The 19,009-nt window shown below is 47.2% G+C and overlaps 1 protein-coding gene across 1 annotated transcript in view; it reads right to left on the reverse strand.

Annotated features, from left to right (window-relative positions):
* PAG1 (phosphoprotein membrane anchor with glycosphingolipid microdomains 1) overlaps positions 1 to 19,009 on the reverse strand; it is a 464,692-nt gene that overhangs the window by 188,346 nt on the left and 257,337 nt on the right. The gene's annotated exons all lie outside the window — the stretch shown is intronic.

The raw sequence follows: 19,009 nt of genomic DNA on the forward strand, positions 1-19,009 counted from the left end.
ACCATTGAATAGATGAGTCAGAGACTCAGGTAGGGGATTTGCATTCCACAGCTCCCTGGATTACTGTTGGTAACTTGCAGTGAAATATCACTTTAAATCATAGGATAACAAAATTCTAAATTACAGAAATATGACTGGAAAAGTCCTACATTAGAGAATTCTGAAAAAGAGAGGGATTTATGAGAGAAATGTACTGAAAAAATAGTCCTAGGAAGCAGACAGATTCTCACCCTGACTAACAAGGGGAGTCATAGCCTTGGGTACTCAATTCTCAGACAACAGAAATGAAAAGGCCAGGCAGGATGTGTTGTGTCTATTGGTGCTAGACAGCTTCGCCCCGTTTGCCTCACCTTGTTCTCGGTTCCTCCCGCTTACCTAGGAAAGATAGCTACTGCTGCATCTTCAAGCCGACCTCTCCGGCGTCCCCAGAATGGCTATGGTACAGCCTCCCGCCATGCTCCTCCCAGGTACCTACTAGGGTGCACGCGCGCGCTTCACCCCCAGTCTTTATTCCAACCTTGGCGCGAACCTCGGGGGTGTCCCCCCTTGCTGACTTCATGCCATCTGGGTATATAACCTATTCTAATTTGCTAGCTCACTGAGTTAGCAAGGTCTCGAATCCATTCCTGTCTACGCTACTCTGCTGCTTCCTTGCTGCCACTGGAAGCTCTCTCTATGTCCTTTGGAGTAACTGCTAACCTGGGTACCCGCTCCTTGGGAGCCCTCTGCTTTATTTCAGGTGCCTTATAGGCAACAGGTACTCGCTCCTTGAGGGTCTGCTCTCCCTGCCTCGGTGGCTGCAATATCTTCATCAACCTGGTGGAATCACATACAGCAAACACCTAGTGAGTACTCTAACTCTCAGTCTATCTCATTCTCTGTACTACCCTGCTGGGAAACCTGCTTCGGAGACCAATAGGGTGAGAAGGACTCCCTCTGCCAAGGTCCCTGAGACTGCTACTACCAGACTACTTCACTATTGCCACCTCTGGTGGCACTCCTCAAGCTGTATAATAAAGAACTATCAGTGTTTGTGCATTCTGAGTCTAGCCCAGTACTGTGGCTCCTCATCCTCCCTGTGGGCATGGTCATCTGCCAGTACCCAAGGTTCCACCCAAACACCACTTAACCATAACAGGATGGAAGGGTGTTCATGCATTATCTTTCTTTGCTTCTGCCTGGGTTTTTGCTTTTTGGCTGAGAGAAGGCGAACCATCCAGGCTGGTTAACAGTGAATGACTGACCATGAGCCTAGTGGAGCTGTAAACCCAAGCCAGAGAAAAAACTCCTATTATGGAAGAGGAACTGAAGGACAGCAGCAGATCCAGAGGTGAAGTGGTCCCCCAGGAGGGTGTGGACCTCAGCGGCAGATCGAGCAGTCCCCCAGGAGGGCATGGACCCCAGAAGCAGATTGAGAGGTCTCCCAGGAGGGTGTGGACCCCAGCAGCAGTTTAGGAGGTGGAATTAGTTCCCCCAGGAGGGCATGGACCTTTCAGCAGACCAGAAGCGGTACCAAGATGACAGCATTTTATATACAACAGACTCCCCCAGACCAACACTTCCCACCAGCCCAGTTGCATCTTTTCACATGGGTGAGACTTAAAAAATAAAGAGGGAGGATAATAATAACACTTGATTAAGCGGGAACTCAAGAGGTCCCTTCTATTCTATATGGTGGTATACTATGGGGGCCAACAACCCCAAATTGCCAAATATTAAATGTTCTTTCTACCTTGTAAAAATGTACTACAGTTGTGTGACCTGAGGCTATTAACCACAAGTAGATAAATGTGCTGTTTGACTCAGCACATAGTTAAGCTCTGGAATTCATTGACAGAGGATGTGGTTACAACAGTTATTGTAACTGGGTTTAAAAAGGGTTTGGATAAGTTCTTAGAGGAAAAATCCATTAACTGCTATTAATTAATAAGCAATAGTAGCTGGAGATTTATTTAATATTTGGGTACTTGCCAGGTACTTGCCAGGTACTTGTGACTTGGATTGGCCAGTGTTGGAAACAGGATGCTAGGCTTGATGGACCCCTTGGTCTGACCCTGTATGGCATATCTTATGTTCTTATGTTCCTATTAGTGATGTACATAATCATGTAGAAATGTATATACTTCTATAGTCTAATAAACCTGTAGATATCTGTACATACTGCCAGCCTTGTTCATAGTCCCATTTGTTTTCCTGGGGTGAAGGGAGGGAAATCCCACCCACTAACACCTTCTTCCCCAGGTGGAGGCACCAGGCGCCAAGAATGTGAGTGTCGACAGAGTCTGTTCGGGAGGGGGGCTCCTGCCTGGTCAGTCCCAGTCTCATGAATGCCCTATGAGTTAAACGGTCAAGGGGGTATTAAACTTGCATTCCCCACATGGGACTGAGGGCTAGCTAAATGGAGAGGCTTGCCCCTGAAGTGAGATGGCCTTGACTTCCATCGCTTCCCTCAGATCCCTCTTCCTTTGGTCCTTGGTTTCTCCCTCCCTTTGCACAACGCATCATGGAGTTTTGTTTAAAAAAAAGAGTAAGGCAGACCTCTGATTAGACAGTTCCTGTAGGGATCAGTTTCTGGGGGTAGGGCAAGGTGCTGGTTTTATAGGAGAACAAATGTGCATTCCACACTTTTGTTGGCAGCATCTCCCACCCACCCTCCCTTATTTTTACTTGTTCCTGTTTATGCTGGTGTTGTGTTGCATTTGGGGGTAACCCGAGCCCTAGTTATTGATAGTGTTTTAATGTTAATGATGTGTTATGCACGAGTAGAAGGTGATCTACAAGCATGGCAGGTCCAGAAGCTCTTGTGCTCGAATCCTGGGACACTGAATTCACTGACCTGGCTGGGGGGGGGCATCTCCTGCTGGCATATGGCGGAGTGACCCTGAAGGTGGTAGAGATTTGCTGGTTGGGTGTCAGAAGACCTTATGGGTGGTAGGCCAATACTGCTGGATCATGCCGGTTGAGGCTTTGATGCTGGGTTAGTAGCTTTGGTTAAGTTTGTGAATGGGTTTCTGTTGTCAAACATGTTCTGTGTATCTGTTAATAAACTATGGCCTTTTGTTAATCCATTGCATGATTCAGTGTATTTTATTGGGGTGCGGGGGCAGGTGAAACGGGCAAGCGCCACCAGTCCTGGTTGCCTATGTTATAAAACCTTTACTTAGAGATGGGAGCTTCCCTTTGGAATGGTATTTTGAATTGACGAAATTGTTCACAGTATATGATACCAGTGAAAATAAGCAAACTGAACAAAATGTATATCTGAGCAAGTACTATCACGGGAACATGGTTGATTTATTTAGATTTATAGAGCTGTTGAATTTTAAAATATTTTTAAAGAAAAAAACAGAACTGATGAGGTATTTAATGTTATGGAGTCTCAATTTAGTGGACCCTTGGGTCGACCTGCAGGAGACTGGGAAAGGTGGTCAGTGTCTCTAGTATGTGGCAGGCCAGGAGGCAGATGTTCAGGCAGGACGTAGAGGTGCTCTTCACCCTGGAAGCTGGTACTCCCCCGGGAGGAGCCCGTAGGAGCCCAACCGCTGGGACTTAGGCGTCTTCACCCTTGGAAGCCGAAGCCCCCCCCGGGAGGAGCCCGTAGGGGCCCGGCCGCTGGGACTTAGGCGGGTTGTTGAACAGGACTGAGAACTGGAATGAGACTAGAACAGTAGACAAGTACTGTAACAGGGTTCGGGTACTGGAACCAGGCAGGAACTGTAGCAGGGCTTAGGTACTGGAACCAGGCAGGAACTATAGCAATGCTCGAGTACTAGAACCAGGCAGGAATTGTAGCAAGACTCGGGACTGGAACCAGGCAGGAACTGTAGCAAGACTCGGGTACTGGAACCAGGCAGGAACTGTAGCAGGCAAGCAGGAACCAAGCAGGTACTGAAGCAGGCAAGCAGGAACCAAGCAGGTACTGTAGCAGGCAAGCAGGAATGGAGCGAGTAGCAAGGCAGCTCACTCCGGGGTACGACGCAACAGGGAACCAGGAGGTAAACCCGTTGCAAGGCAAAGACTGAGTGTCCGCGGCCGGCTTATCAAGGCCATGGAGTCTGACATCAGGAACTGGGCGGAGTCACTACCGGCGGGAAACGGCCTAGAAAAGCGTCCAAGTGGCGCGCGCACGCGCCTAGAAGCAGGGCGTCCATGGGAAGCTTCCCGGCGGTGCGGCCCGCATGGAGATGCCGCCGAACAGGGTGCAAACCAGGCCTCCAGAAGTGGGAATAGGTCCAGGAGCACGGAGGTAAGGGTCTGGTCAAGGCGCTCGCGGCCAGAGCCGCAACATTTAATGAATCTTTTTCTCAACAGATCTCTATGAATATGAGTGTGATTGAAGGAGGGAGAGAAGAAAGTGTTGCATGGTTTCCTTCTTAAGGAGTAGAATTATTATTTCTGTCCTAATTTTTATATGGTTTTTAACTGGTATTCATTTGGCTCTGAACTCTGTTATTTCTAAAAGAAGGGGATTTTAATATAAGAGTGGGTGGCATAAGTGATGGGGTATTGGGTATTTCTGGGAATTGTTAAAGATCATAATTGAGATTGTCAGAACGGAACTGGGGGAATGCAGTTTGGAGTAAATCAGAGTGGGATGGTAGCACTTACAATATCCATGGCCTTGCATTCTATGTTTTGTACCTATGGGCATTTTATGTTTCTTATTTTTGTGTTTTTACAGTTTCAATGAGTTGTATTCTATGTAAGTTTTTTTTATATTTTCAATGTAATATTTCTGCTATACCATGCTTACAGCACTTTTGGAGTTAGGCATGCACAAGCGCCCAGTTGTTGTGACTTATGCTATATATATATATATATATGCTTTAATTTAATGTTTTAATTTTATTGGAATGAATTGTGTACTTGCTTATTGTACATGCTGTGAATTTCCTCAATCTGCTTATAGAGGCAATAAAGAAAGGTCAATAAATGAAATGAAATAAATAAAGATGTAGGTTTGGATATAATGGAAACAGATGATATGTCTATGGCCCCTTAGATCAAATAAATCTGGAAAATTTACATTTCCTTCCAAATGAGAATTTAGAGGGCAAAATAAATGCTAACGCTGTTTGCCCTACAGGATTTGATAATAAGGATGAGCCATGTAAGGTTCAGCATTCAAAATGTAAATGAAAATCTCTTTTTAATCCAATTGTTTTGGGATGGGCTGTGAAAGTTTACTTTCATTTGTTTAAAAAAGATTTTGAAGAGTTTTATTACAGGAATGTTTCTTTACAATCAATTAATGAACAATCTTATTTAAAGAAACATGAATGGGCAGCAGTGAAATAGTTCCAGGAAATGGGATGATATTCTATATGGAAACAGGATTATGATATGCAAATGGATAGATAATGTAACTGAATGCTACTATAAATTACAATCTGATCCCATTTAGGCTTATAAAATTTTAGGGGCTTTTTTATTTGCCCACATCAGTGATGCCTGCAATCCATCCATTTCACCCACTGCCAGTGCTGCTCTCCTCCCCATTTCACTCCTCTACCAATTCCGTCCTGTTTCCAGCCTCCTTCTCCCATCCAGCCCCCACTTCACTCGCTGCTCTGCTATCTTTCTCAGCCAAGCCACCCTCTTGCAATCTCTCCTGGTCCCCTTTGCCTGCAGTTGCTGTTGCTACTATATTCTCTCCCTAAGCCTATCACTGCCTCAGATCTTTCATTGAGCCCAGCAGCCTGGCCACCTGATTCTGTTCAGTAAGAGGTCCATAATGAGTAAGCCAGAGAGGGAGAAAGTCATCTGGTAAAGTTACCTGGATAACCTTAGCTGGATATTCAGTGGAACTTACCTGGCTAAGTGTTCCGCTGAATATTTGCCAGAACAGACCCACCTGACTAGCTTTGTCCAGGCAGCATGGAACAACAGTACTGCCCAAGGTGAAACCGCATTCTGGGAACAACTCCAGCACCGTTTCTTTTTTCCTGGATAAATTTTGTGCAGGCCTTGAATTTGCTAGACAAAATTTAGCCAGGGAGTCGGGGACAATATTCAAATCTCAGGTTTTGTTTGGCTAACTCCAAAGGTTAGCCAGGCAAACCCTTTGAGTATTGGCCTCTCTGTCAGAGCTAAACTAGAGACATATAGCAAAAGCAGTTGAATGCCAGTATGGAGGGGATGGCAGCAGCAGCAGTTTGGTAGAGAGATTTAGTAAGGAAAGCAGAAGATGATGGTGGTGGGTTGCGGAGTTGGGGAGGATATGTATTTGGTGAGAGAGAGGAGGAAAGGAAGCACAATGAGGAGAGAGGAGTCATGATTGAGGGAGGAGGAAAGAAGACTGACTAGGACAGAGCAGATAGGATGGGAATAAGATGAGCAAAGGAGGTGAAAGCAGAAAGAAGCAACTATAGGAGATAGTTGATCGACAGTGGTGAGAAAATGAGGCTATAGGAACAGAGAAAAGAGGAAAGAAAAGGAAAATGAAGTTGAAAAGGAAAAAAGTTAAATGGAGAAAGAAAAAAAGAACAAAAGAAATAATCTAGGCACATGCCACAAAAGATTTCTAAAACAAATTTTCTTTTATTAAAATAAACATATTTAAAAAGCGAAAGGTTTATAACAAATGCCTTTTTGTGGATATTACATAATAAAACACATATTAATTCACACAAATGTACAATTAAATTGCCATATAATCTTAAAAACTGGGCTGCATATCTTTCTAACTTTTGCCACAGAATCCACCTGTGGTAACTCGAGCGGTAGTGGCCTGGGGACAGCCAGAGGAAAACAGGAGTCAGACTTTGGCTGTTCCTTAAGTGCAGTTTATTTACAGTGAAAACAAAGGAAAGTGCAGTGCACAGCCAAATAAAACTACTTAAGCAGCTCTCTTTTGCTTAAGGTATCTCACAAATAACAAAGGACAGTGTTTATTTATTTGAGCAAGCTTTCCGTTTATATCTTCATAGTTCATAATTAGCAGGTTGTCTTCAGAGTTATAGCTTACCATCTTCCTAGAAAGTCAGTTGTAACAGCAGTTCCTATTTATTTTTGTTTTATTCCCATTTTTATTTTTTATTTCATTGCTCTTAAATGTTTATTTGCCTTATGGTTGTTTTAAAAGGATGTATTTATGTGTTTATCCAAATTATGAATGTTTTTATTATAAATCGCTTAGAAATGTTGAAAAACACTTCATAAAGGTTCAAATAAATAAAGCAAAACAATCACTGGTAGGCAGTTCACTTTGAGTTTAGGCAAGTCCCAAACTTACTAGCAGGCCTTAACAATTGCCACTCTCAAACCTTAAACATAGGAAATCTTCTCATACGATGGAACTCTCTCTTCCCTGGGCCCGCTTAACCCTTCTAGGCCCTGAGGCCTTATACTCTGATGAAGGGCTCTTCCCTTCACCCAGGATTCCCTGTGGGTCTCAACCTTAAGGAGGATCAGATGAGACTGGTGAGCCTGATCCCTTAAGGTGGTCTGAGGGAGTTTTCTATATATTCCCTCACACCACCCATAAGCTGAAGCAGAATGGCATAGGCCCTGGTGATAGACAGGTGCACAGATCAGAAAATCACCAGATAACTAAATAACAACATAAAGACACACGTGACTGTGTAAGGCCACTGCTTGGACAGTACTTAATAAGTACGGCTGATGCCGCAGAACTGATGCATAGAAGGCAGACTGAAATTAATCTGACTGACAGATACACTTACTGAACACATTGTTCTAAGAAAAGCTATGTCGTATGGGTGTTTCTCCCTGGATGCCAAAATATTAATACATCCTAGGACTTCTTCACGAGTCACTTTTAAGCCAGCCAAGTGAAGCCATCCCTCTGAAAGTATGAATGCTCATGGCAAACCCAATGAAGGTTTTCAAAGGGAGCACTATCCGGGAGTTCAGAAAATAAGAAACACTCCACAAATATAAAGGCTGAGTATAAGGAAACAGGCTAGAAATGCTGCACTCAGCTGGGATGGCTCTGATGGTTTGGATGCAGCTTCCAATGAAGACGTTTATTAACAGGATGGACGAGAATGTATGTGCACATTGCACAGATGAGTAAATGACACAGTTCAAAACAGTCCTTAGCACCACAGATTTTATCTTTGCTGTTCAAGATGAGCACAGGTCTCTTACCAGGGAAGGGGAAACATTCACCCTCCAGGGGTTGGATAAAATGAGGTTCCCAAGTGGGCAGGGTATCCTTGTGCGGCCAGGGTATAATAGCCTGTGCACAGAGAGTACCAATTTCCTCTCTCCCTAGGAGTGAAGACTCCAAATGGGGGTCCTCAATTGATCTCAATTTGGTCTTTCTCAAAGTTCACCAATGTCTCTCAAACTTTCGCTTTCCAAATCCCAAGATGGAAGGGATCCACATGGAACACACAGCTCTCGGTGTTCCTTCTAACAGGCCAGGAAGGGGGCAGCAAACCTTTTCCTCCTGGCTCCTCTAACCAAAACGTCTTCTCCCAAAACCCCAGAAGTGTCCTGCAGCAGGTCACCACCAGGCCTCTGTCCTCATTATCCTGGACCCCCAGGGAAAGGTTTCCGCATGACCTCTCTTCAGGTGACACCAAGGGGATCTCACAAGGCTCCTTACCAAGAAAATGCAAAATTCCCAAAACACAACCCTGGTTGCAAAACCAGCCAGCCAGGGACAACCACAGGGTTTGCCTGAGTCCTCTGAGTAGGCCCAAAATCTAATGAAGGAAAAACCTTCCTACACTTCCACCTAACTCCACAACTCAAAAGCACTGCCTCCCCTTGCACTGCTGCAAAGTATTTATTTCTTCACCAGGGGGATGGCCATCCCAGCTCCCTCAAAAGGAGGGGCTGTAACGTGGGAAACTTGAGTCCATAATGCCATAATGATTGAAAAGCTTATTTACTGTGCCTATTTCTCTACTAGAAGCACTGGCCCTGCCATATTACAAACTCCAAACACTACCTTCAGCTCTCTCCAGTGACTCGTGGCATCACTAGTTATAGTGATAGCCTAATGACCCTCCCAAGTGACTATTACTCCCTCCCAAGTGTCTATTACTCCCCCTGAACCTCCCATTGTCCTACTTATCTCCTATAAGGAAACCTAACCTCTCTATATGTGCATAGATCTAGCCAGTAAAACTGCAGAGCCATGCTGTCCTTAGGCACAATCTCTTGGCAGCTTACATTATGGTATATAAAGCGTGTGGGACCATTTATTTTCTCTCCAGGAATTGCCCTAGATAATCTAATCATTCATTATTCTCTAGCAAGAAATTGTAATCATGTACAAGCTTTGTTATTACACTCAGCTTCCACTGACATTCCACATAATGCATTTGCCATCAAATGCCACATAATAATTCTAATCAAGTTCTGCACTTGCCTTTCTGACCTTTCCATTACAAATTGATATAAACTATATCTGTTAGCAAGATCCCCGAGACTTCAATCTCTTGATTGCATGTTGATGTACTGTAGAGGTCAAATACTGTGAAAGAAAATACCTTGCTCAACACTACACCAACTATCTTTTCTTCTGTCGGGGAAGTCCTTTTGAATACTGAATAAATCATCTTCCAATAGGAGACAGTGGTAGGTAAAAATAAACAAGGACAAAATGATAATGTTTCAGATACTAAAATCAATACAAAAGAATAAGGAAAACTATAAAAAAGAAAACTCTGGTATTGTAGTTCTCTATAAACTGCTTTGATTTTCTCCACACAATCAGCAGTTCACTAAGCTAAAACACCGTCCCAGAAAGTCATACACTCAAGGAAGTTTTCAGGGACGTATCTGTTTAAACCTGTAAACAGATTTTTGCAGTTATTTGGATGATCATAAGGTGACCCGATACGTTCAGGCACCTGATGGCGACAAGGTTGTCTAAAGACATTGGGTAAGCTTATGGCAGGTTACATTAGTAAGTGCAAAAAGAAATTAAAGTATGTTAAAGGATGGCTCTCTAAGGAAAACCTACAGTGATTTTCATATATTAGTATATTTTCCTTTGTTACCCTTCACTTCAAGTTCCATCTTAAGGAGACAAGATCCAATTTAACTCAGCAGATTATTGAATCCTAGGCAGTACAATTTCATAAGTGGGAGATCACATAAAACAAATCTGATAGGTGTCTTTCACGGGGGGTTCCCAAAGAATGAAATCAGGGAGATGGAAAAGGAGGGGTACTAGAAGGAACTTAGAAGGGATCTTGTATGCTCATTTACTCAAGACAGTGGAGTATAAATGAGAAAGACAAAAAGACTGCTCTGGATAAGGAGAGAGATCTTGCATGTGGTCAACATTCTCTGGCTGGCAGTTGGGATGTATCCTTAGCAGTGCAGACAGAATAATTGAGCATACTGGTACGCCAATTGGTCTTTTTCTGCTATCATCTATCTTGCTACTGTGGTAAATTTAGATTTTCCAAGTGTAGGGATGGCCAACATTGGTCCTCAAGAGCCACAAATAGGCCTTGTTTTCAGGATACCTACAATAAATATGCATGAGATAGATTTGGATACAATGGAGACAGTACATGCTAATCTATTGCATGCATATTCGTTGTGGATATCCTGAAAACCAGGCTTGTTTGTGGCTCTCAAGGACTGGAGTTGGCCACTCTTGCCTTAAGGCCTTGTGACTGTTCCTCATAGGAGGCTCATTAACAACCTGATCAGACTGAGGGTGGATCATAAAGTGGTAAACTTAGGGCTAGATTTATCAAAATATTGCATGTGATAGGAAGAAGGGTGTGTTTTATTGTAATAGCCAATTTATCACAGTGTGTGTTATCGTAGCACAGGTATTACCACAAAGTGTGTTAACTTTTCATACTTTGCAGTAAAACCACAACAATTGCATTTTCCTACCTGCAAAGTACTCATTTCATATGAAAGAGAGACTCTTGGGGGTGGCACCATAGTAAGCAGCTATTTATGATACTATAGGAGGCCCCCCTAGTAACTCGAGGTGAGGTTTAGGTAGTAGTGTAGGGGTTAGGGCCCACTTTTACATGCAGAGTGAGAACAGAACAGTGCGCTCTTGTGAAGATGTGATATTTTTCGGAGTGTGGAAACTCACAAAATGATGAGATTTGTACAATGTTCTCTCAACCTAGCTTGATGGACTCTCTATCTAGGTAACATCATTCAAATACCTCAAAGGTATAAATAATGAAGGCGAGACACGCATTTTCAGTAGAAAGGAAGCTGGAGAACCAGGGGGCATGACAGTAGGTTGGAAGAGGTTAAGATTCCGAAGTAATATAAGCCCGTTGGGTTAGCTCCCGATCGGTTGTTCCATCTGCTGTTCCAGTTATAAATGTCCAGAAATCATTTTTTTCTTCGTTATATTCATCATCGTAGACAGTTATTGGATTCTCATGATTTAAAATTACTTACACATGCATTCACATTCTCCAGACTAGATTATTGTAATTCGTTGCTCCTAGGAATTCCAAATTACCACTGTAAATGCCTAAAATTACTGCACAGTACAGCCACAAAAGTAATCTACAGACTTGGAAAATTCAACCATATAACTCCCATTTTGCAACAGTTGCACTGGCTTCCAATTGTTTATCATATTAGATTTAAAGTTCTTTGTATGACATTTTGTGCTCTTCATTCAGGTATGCTGCTATATCTTTCAGAATTTTTGATCCCTTATTCACCAGTTTGAACTCTTTGCTCCTCTCAGATGGCTATCTTCACCTTCCTTCTCTATCAGTTATTCATCTTGATTTTACAAGAGAATATTCTTTAAGTTATCAGGCCCCGGCTCTGTGGAACTCACTTCCCCCAGATATTCATTTGGAATCAAGACTACCTGAAATTCAGGAAGGCATTAAAAACCTGCTTTTTCACTCAAGCCTATGATAACCTACATTAACATCCTTAGGTATTAAATCCTTTAACAACTTGGGATCTGCTTTATTTTTGCAGCATGGGTCATACTAGAGCAGTGGTTCTCAACCTTTTTTCTGTCGGGACACACCTGATAGATAGTTCCCACATGCATGACACACTGAACAAATGAATACCTCTGCAGTGTGTCACCACCATACTCTGTCCTCCAGAAATACATTCATAATCCAATAAATTAAACATAAAATAAAATACAAAGCACTAAACTGAATGATAACAGAATGCAGAGGATCAGGACTTTCCTTTCCTGGGTACACCAGAGAAAAGGTTTCCCCATGACCTCTCTCCAAGCAACACCCAGAGGTCTCACAGGCTTATTAAGAAAAATGAAAAAATCCTAGCTTCCTGACCTTGCTCAGGAACACCTGGCAGGGTGTGCCTGGGTCTTCCAAGTAGGCCCCAAAATCCAAGTCAGGATAACCTGCCTGCACGTCCACCTAACTCCACAACACAAAAACATAGCCTTCTCTTGCACTGCTGCAAGCTGTATTTATTTCTTACCTAGGGGGTCAGCCATCCCAGCACCCTAAAAGGTACCTGCTGTACTGAATGGTGCCTGTCCATAATCTTCACCTCTCTGTCCTTAGCTAAAGGAGTTAAACTAAGGGCACTATTGGTAATGAACTCCAGTGGGTCATTACATTTTTATTTGTATTTAAAAAAACTATATGCTCAAGGCAGACCAATGATTATACTCAGGCACTCACTCTAAATGTCAATTTTTCATGATATGATGAATAGTCGGCATCTTATTACAATATGATGGTCTAGCCTTTAACTAAAGCAATCTTAATCTTTTCCTCAGGGTTTTATGTGAGGCTCCTTTTTAAGCACTCCGTAGAGCAACGCTGAAGAACTTGACTCTTAAGGTTGTTTTTCTGGTAATCATGTGTTCAGCTAGGAGGATTTCTGAGTTGCAAGGTACAGAGAAGGGCGACCAAAATGATAAAGGGGATGGAACAGCTCCCCTATGAGCTTAGGACTGTTCAGCTTGGAGAAAAGATGGCTGAGAGGGGATATTATAGAGGTGTTTAAAATCATGACAGGTCTAGAACGGGTAAGTGTGAATCAGTTATTTACTGTTTTGGAAAATAGAAGGACAAGGAGGGCATTCCATGAAGTTAGCATGTAGCACTTTTAAAACTAATCTGAGAAAGTTCTTTTTCACTCAACGCACAATTAAACTCTGGAATTTGTTGCCAGGGTATTGGTTAGAACAGTTAGGGGTAGATTTTCTAAAAGTGCGCCCATGCGTGCTTTTGTTCGCACACCAGGCTCCAACAAAAGTACGCCGGATTTTATAAGATATGTGCGGCTACGCTGTCCGTTCCCCCCCGAGGCCGCTCTGAAATTGGAGTGGCCTCGGAGGGAACTTTCTGTTACGGCTATGGCTGCTGTGCAACCGCCTCACCACCAGGGGTCCCTCTAGAGCTGGATCTCCTGACAGGCCCAGTCCATCTCCCTTCTCCTCTCTATGTTCTGGGCTGTCCCTTATTACCCTGCCTGACAGTTCCCTCAGTGCTTCGGCATCGAGCTCGCCTGGGCTCCCTGCTCTAGCCTTCCTTGCTTGCTGTGCATTTGGTCCCTGGACCTTCCCTTGCCTTGCGCGGCCTTCGGGCCTTATTCCTTTCCTTTCCTTTCCTTGCCTTGCCTTGCCTTGCGCGGCCTTTGGGCCTTATGCCTTGCCTTGCCTTGCGCGGCCTTCGGGCCTCTTGCCTTGCCTTGCCTTGCGCGGTCTTCGGGCCTTATTCCTTGCCTTGCGCGGCCTTCGGGCCTTATTCCTTGCCTTGTCTTGCCTTGCCTTGTGTGGCCTACAGGCCTTCTGTGTGTGTGTGGCCTACGGGCCTTCTGACCTGCCTTGCTCTGCTTACGGTGTGTGGCCTACGGGCCTTCGGTGTGTGTGTGTGGCCTACGGGCCTTCTCTGCCTTGCCTTGCTTACGGTGTGTGGCCTACAGGCCTTCTGTGTGTGTGTGTGGCCTACGGGCCTTCTCTGCCTTGCCCTGCTTAAGGTGTGTGGCCTACGGGCCTTCTGTGTGTGTGTGGCCTACGGGCCTTCTCTGCCTTGCCTTGCTTACGGTGTGTGGCCTACGGGCCTTCTGTGTGTGTGTGTGGCCTACGTGCCTTCTCTGCCTTGCCTTGCTTACGGTGTGTGGCCTACGGGCCTTCTGTGTGTGTGTGGCCTACGGGCCTTCTGACCTGCCATGCCCTGCTTACTGTGTGTGGCCTACGGGCCTTCTGTGTGTGTGTGTGGCCTACGTGCCTTCTGACCTGCCTTGCCCTGCTTACTGTGTGTGGCCTACGGGCCTTCTGTGTGTGTGTGGCCTACAGGCCTTCTGACCTGCCTTGCCCTGACCCAGCCTGAACCCAGACACTGCTACTTGCCGCCTGCCCTGACCCAGCCTAGACCCAGACACTGCTACGTGCCGCCTGCCCTGACCCAGCCTAGACCCAGACACTGCTACTTGCCGCCTGCCCTGACCCAGCCTGGATCCAGACACTGCTACTTGCCGCCTGCCCTGACCCAGCCTGGACCCAGACACTGCTACTTGCTGCCTGCCCTGACCCAGCCTGGAACCAGACACTGTTTCTAGCCATTCCTGTCTCTCTCCACCTGGAGCCACCCTGCTGGGTGGTGTTCACGACTCCTGACCGGAGCCCAAGCGTAACAGTATGCCGAAGCCACCAATTTCCAGGGGAAGAGATAGATCTGTGTGCTAAACCGGTGAGTCAACTTTTTCACTATTACAAGATGCCTCCTTCTTCAAAGTTTTATAACTGCCTAGCCTGTCAACTTGCTGGTCAGGAACACTGGACATGCAGTAACTGCAATAAGAGAAATGTCTCTGTCTACCAAGAGTGTTTAAACTGTTCTACTCCAAAGCCAGGATGGTGGAAATGTTCATGTATTCCCAGCCTATTACCACCAGGCAAACCGTGCCCCTGTTGTTCAGCTACAGGACCAGCTGCTTCATTAGGGAGAACAGTCAGCTCTACTACCGTGCGTTCAGCTTCTGGCCCAGTTAACAACATTATTTCATGTAACAGTTTATGGATTAAGCATTCTAGCACTTCATCTCTGGACACTTTGGAAAAAACTTGCTCGGAAAATCTCAGAACTCACCGGGTTAAGAAGCCTTCGATAACTTCCACGCTAGAGCACCAGAAACAGAAGCAGAGGGAAGTAATTAACTCTAGCAGGGCTCTGCTCCCCACAGCTGCCAAGTGGACACTAACGAGCACCTTCCCTAGACGTCCTAGAACTGCCTGTGCCTTCTCTAAACTGCTCCTCCAGAAACAAAATCAGGAGCGTCAGACTTTGGCTCGAGGTATCAAGCCCACGGCAGTACAATCTGTGTCTTCCATGCACACTACTTCTAACCTTGCTACTCTGCCATCTGAACCTGCTGCACAACCCCAAGAAGAGTCTGGGCCTGCTGTTTCGCCCCAAGAGGGGTCCGAGTCTACTGCACTACCCCGAGAAGAGCCTGAGTCTGCTGAACCGGTCCTGCTGTCATCCCCGGAGGGGTCCGAACCGGTCCTGCTGCCGCCCCTGGAGGGGCTCGAACCGGTCCTGCTGCCGCCCCTGGAGGGGTCCGAACCGGTCCTACTGACAGACTTTCTGACTCAGCCATCTGAGCCTGCTGAACCGGCCCTGCTGCCGTCCTCGGAGGGGTCCGAGCCGGCCCTGCTGCCGTCCTCGGAGGGGTCCGCACCGGTCCTGCTGACAGACTTTTTGACTCAGCCATCTGAGCCTGCTGATCCGGTCCTGCTGCCGCCCCTGGAGGGGCTCGAACCGGTCCTGCTGCCGCCCCTGGAGGGGTCCAAACCGGTCCTACTGACAGACTTTCTGACTCAGCCATCTGAGTCTGCTGAACCGGTCCTGCTGCCCCTGGAGGGGTCCGTACCGGTCCAGCTGCCTCCCCGAGAGGAGTCCGTACCGGTCCTGCTGCTGCCCCTGGAGGGGTCCGTACCGGTCCTGCTGCTGCCCCCGGAGGGGTCCGAACCGGGCCCGCCAACTGACTTTGTTACTCAACTATCTGAGCCTGCTGTACCGGCCCAGCTGCCGCCCCTGGAGGGGTCCATACCGGCCCAGCTGCCGCCCCTGGAGGGGTCCGTACCCGGCCCAGCTGCCGCCCCGGGAAGGGTCCGTACCGGTCTTGCTGCCGCCCCTGGAGGGGTCTGTACGGGTCCTGCTGCCGCCCCTGGAGGGGTCCGTACCGGTCCTGATGCCGACCTTGGAAGGGTCCGGACCGGCCCTACTGTCGCCTCAAGAAGTGTTACGGACTATTTCTCTGCCCCAGGTGGGGTTTGTGTTCCCCTTGTCACCCCAGGAGGGGTTATGGAAATCTGCACCGCCTCTGCTACCCCAGGAGGGGTCTAACCCTGCCGCCTTGTCCCAGGAGGGGTTATGGACTATTTTGCTGCCCCAGGTTGGGGTTGTGTCTGCCTTATCACCCCAGGTGGGGTTATGGACTGCCTTACTGCCTCGGGAAGGAATTGAACCTGCCGCATCACCCCCGGAGTGGTCTCACGTTATTATTGATTACCTCCTGCACAGATGGGATCCAGGAGGAGGGGGAGGCCTTGAGGGAGGGGTACTGTTACGGCTATGGCTGCTGTGCAACCGCCTCACCACCAGGGGTCCCTCTAGAGCTGGATCTCCTGACAGGCCCAGTCCATCTCCCTTCTCCTCTCTATGTTCTGGGCTGTCCCTTATAACCCTGCCTGACAGTTCCCTCAGTGCTTCGGCATCGAGCTCGCCTGGGCTCCCTGCTCTAGCCTTCCTTGCTTGCTGTGCATTTGGTCCCTGGACCTTCCCTTGCCTTGCGCGGCCTTCGGGCCTTATTCCTTGCCTTGCCTTGCCTTGCGCGGCCTTCGGGCCTTATTCCTTGCCTTGCCTTGCCTTGGGCGGCCTTTGGGCCTTATTCCTTGCCTTGCCTTGCCTTGCACGGCCTTCGGGCCTCTTGCCTTGCCTTGCGCGGCCTTCGGGCCTTATTCCTTGCCTTGCCTTGCGCGGCCTTCGGGCCTTATTCCTTGCCTTGTCTTGCCTTGCCTTGTGTGGCCTACAGGCCTTCTGTGTGTGTGTGGCCTACGGGCCTTCTGACCTGCCTTGCTCTGCTTACGGTGTGTGGCCTACAAGCCTTCGGTGTGTGTGTGTGGCCTACGGGCCTTCTCTGCCTTGCCTTGCTTACGGTGTGTGGCCTACGGGCCTTCTGTGTGTGTGTGTGGCCTACGGGCCTTCTCTGCCTTGCCCTGCTTAAGGTGTGTGGCCTACGGGCCTTCTGTGTGTGTGTGGCCTACGGGCCTTCTCTGCCTTGCCTTGCTTACGGTGTGTGGCCTACGGGCCTTCTGTGTGTGTGTGTGGCCTACGTGCCTTCTCTGCCTTGCCCTGCTTACGGTGTGTGGCCTACGAGCCTTCTGTGTGTGTGTGGCCTACGGGCCTTCTGACCTGCCTTGCCCTGCTTACTGTGTGTGGCCTACGGGCCTTCTGACCTGCCTTGCCCTGCTTACTGTGTGTGGCCTACGGGCCTTCTGTGTGTGTGTGGCCTACGGGCCTTCTGACCTGCCTTGCCCTGACCCAGCCTGAACCCAGACACTGCTACTTGCCGCCTGCCCTGACCCAGCCTAGACCCAGACACTGCTACTTGCCGCCTGCCCTGACCCAGCCTAGACCCAGACACTGCTACTTGCCGCCTGCCCTGACCCAGCCTGGATCCAGACACTGCTACTTGCCGCCTGCCCTGACCCAGCCTGGACCCAGACACTGCTACTTGCTGCCTGCCCTGACCCAGCCTGGAACCAGACACTGTTTCTAGCCATTCCTGTCTCTCTCCACCTGGAGCCACCCTGCTGGGTGGTGTTCACGACTCCTGACCGGAGCCCAAGCGTAACACTTTCCTTCCACCCCCCGCACCTTCCCCTCCCTTCCCCTACCTAACCCACCCCCCCCCCCCCCGGCCCTATCTAAACCCCCCCTACCTGTGTTTTAAAAGTTATGCCTGCCAGAAGCAGGCATAACTCGCGCACACCAGTGGGCTGCTGGCGCGTGATTCCCCGGCCCGGGACCCGTTTTGGAGGCCTCGGCCATGCCCCCGAAATGCCCCAGACCAGCACCACGCCCCCGACACGCCCCCCGGAATGCCCCGAATGTCGCATCGGCCCCGACACGCCCCCCGGACAGCCCCGGGACTTACGCACGTCCCGGGGCTTGCGCGCGCCGCCGAGCCTATGCAAAATAGGCTCGGTGCATGCAGGGGTTTTTTTTTAAGGGTTACGCGCATAACTTATGCGCGTAACCCTTTTAAAATCTATCCCTTAGTGTAGCTGGGTTTAAAAAAGGTTTGGATAAGTTCTTGGAGGAGAAGTCCATTACCTGCTATTAATTAAGTTGACATAAAATAGCCACTGCTATTACTAGTATCAGTAGCATGGGATATACTTAGCTTTTGGGTACTTGCCAGGTACTTGTAGCCTGGATTGTCCACTGTTGGGAAAAGGATGCTGGGCTTGATGGACACTTGGTCTGACCCAGTATGGCATCGTCTTATGTTCTTAAAAATGTATTATTCAACAATTATTAGCGTGGATTTCTATTTGCTAATATATGCGATTTCTACTCTAGAGGTTTCTCTTTATCTATTGATTATGTTATCATTCAGTTTAGTGCTTTGTTTTTTGAATTTATGTTTAATTTACTGGATTATGGATGTATTTTTATTATACAACTGCTTGGATAACTTGTTTAATATGTGGTATATAAAATTTTAATAAATGAAATGAATTCAAGAAAAGCATGAGATAAACACAGAGGATCCTTAGCTGTGGAGGAGGAAGGGTAAAACCAGAGATCAAGTAATTTGTGTGGAATTGTATTAGATAGGCAGACTATGTAAGCTTCACAGTCATTGTCTACCCTCAAGCCCTTCATTCCTAAATATCCCTAGTGATGCCTTTTAGAATAAGAAGGCAGAACAACAACAGAACCACAGAACCAAGTCCAGTTTTACCGGACTCCAGTGGTGACGGCAATAATTTTTAGATGGATTCATAATTATAGCAAAGTCAATGTTATCCAATACCAGTCATTTTAACATGCTGCAAAAACAAAGCAAACAG

Source organism: Rhinatrema bivittatum, chromosome 2 (assembly GCF_901001135.1).
Source record: "Rhinatrema bivittatum chromosome 2, aRhiBiv1.1, whole genome shotgun sequence".
Classification (NCBI taxonomy): Eukaryota; Metazoa; Chordata; class Amphibia; order Gymnophiona; family Rhinatrematidae; genus Rhinatrema; species Rhinatrema bivittatum.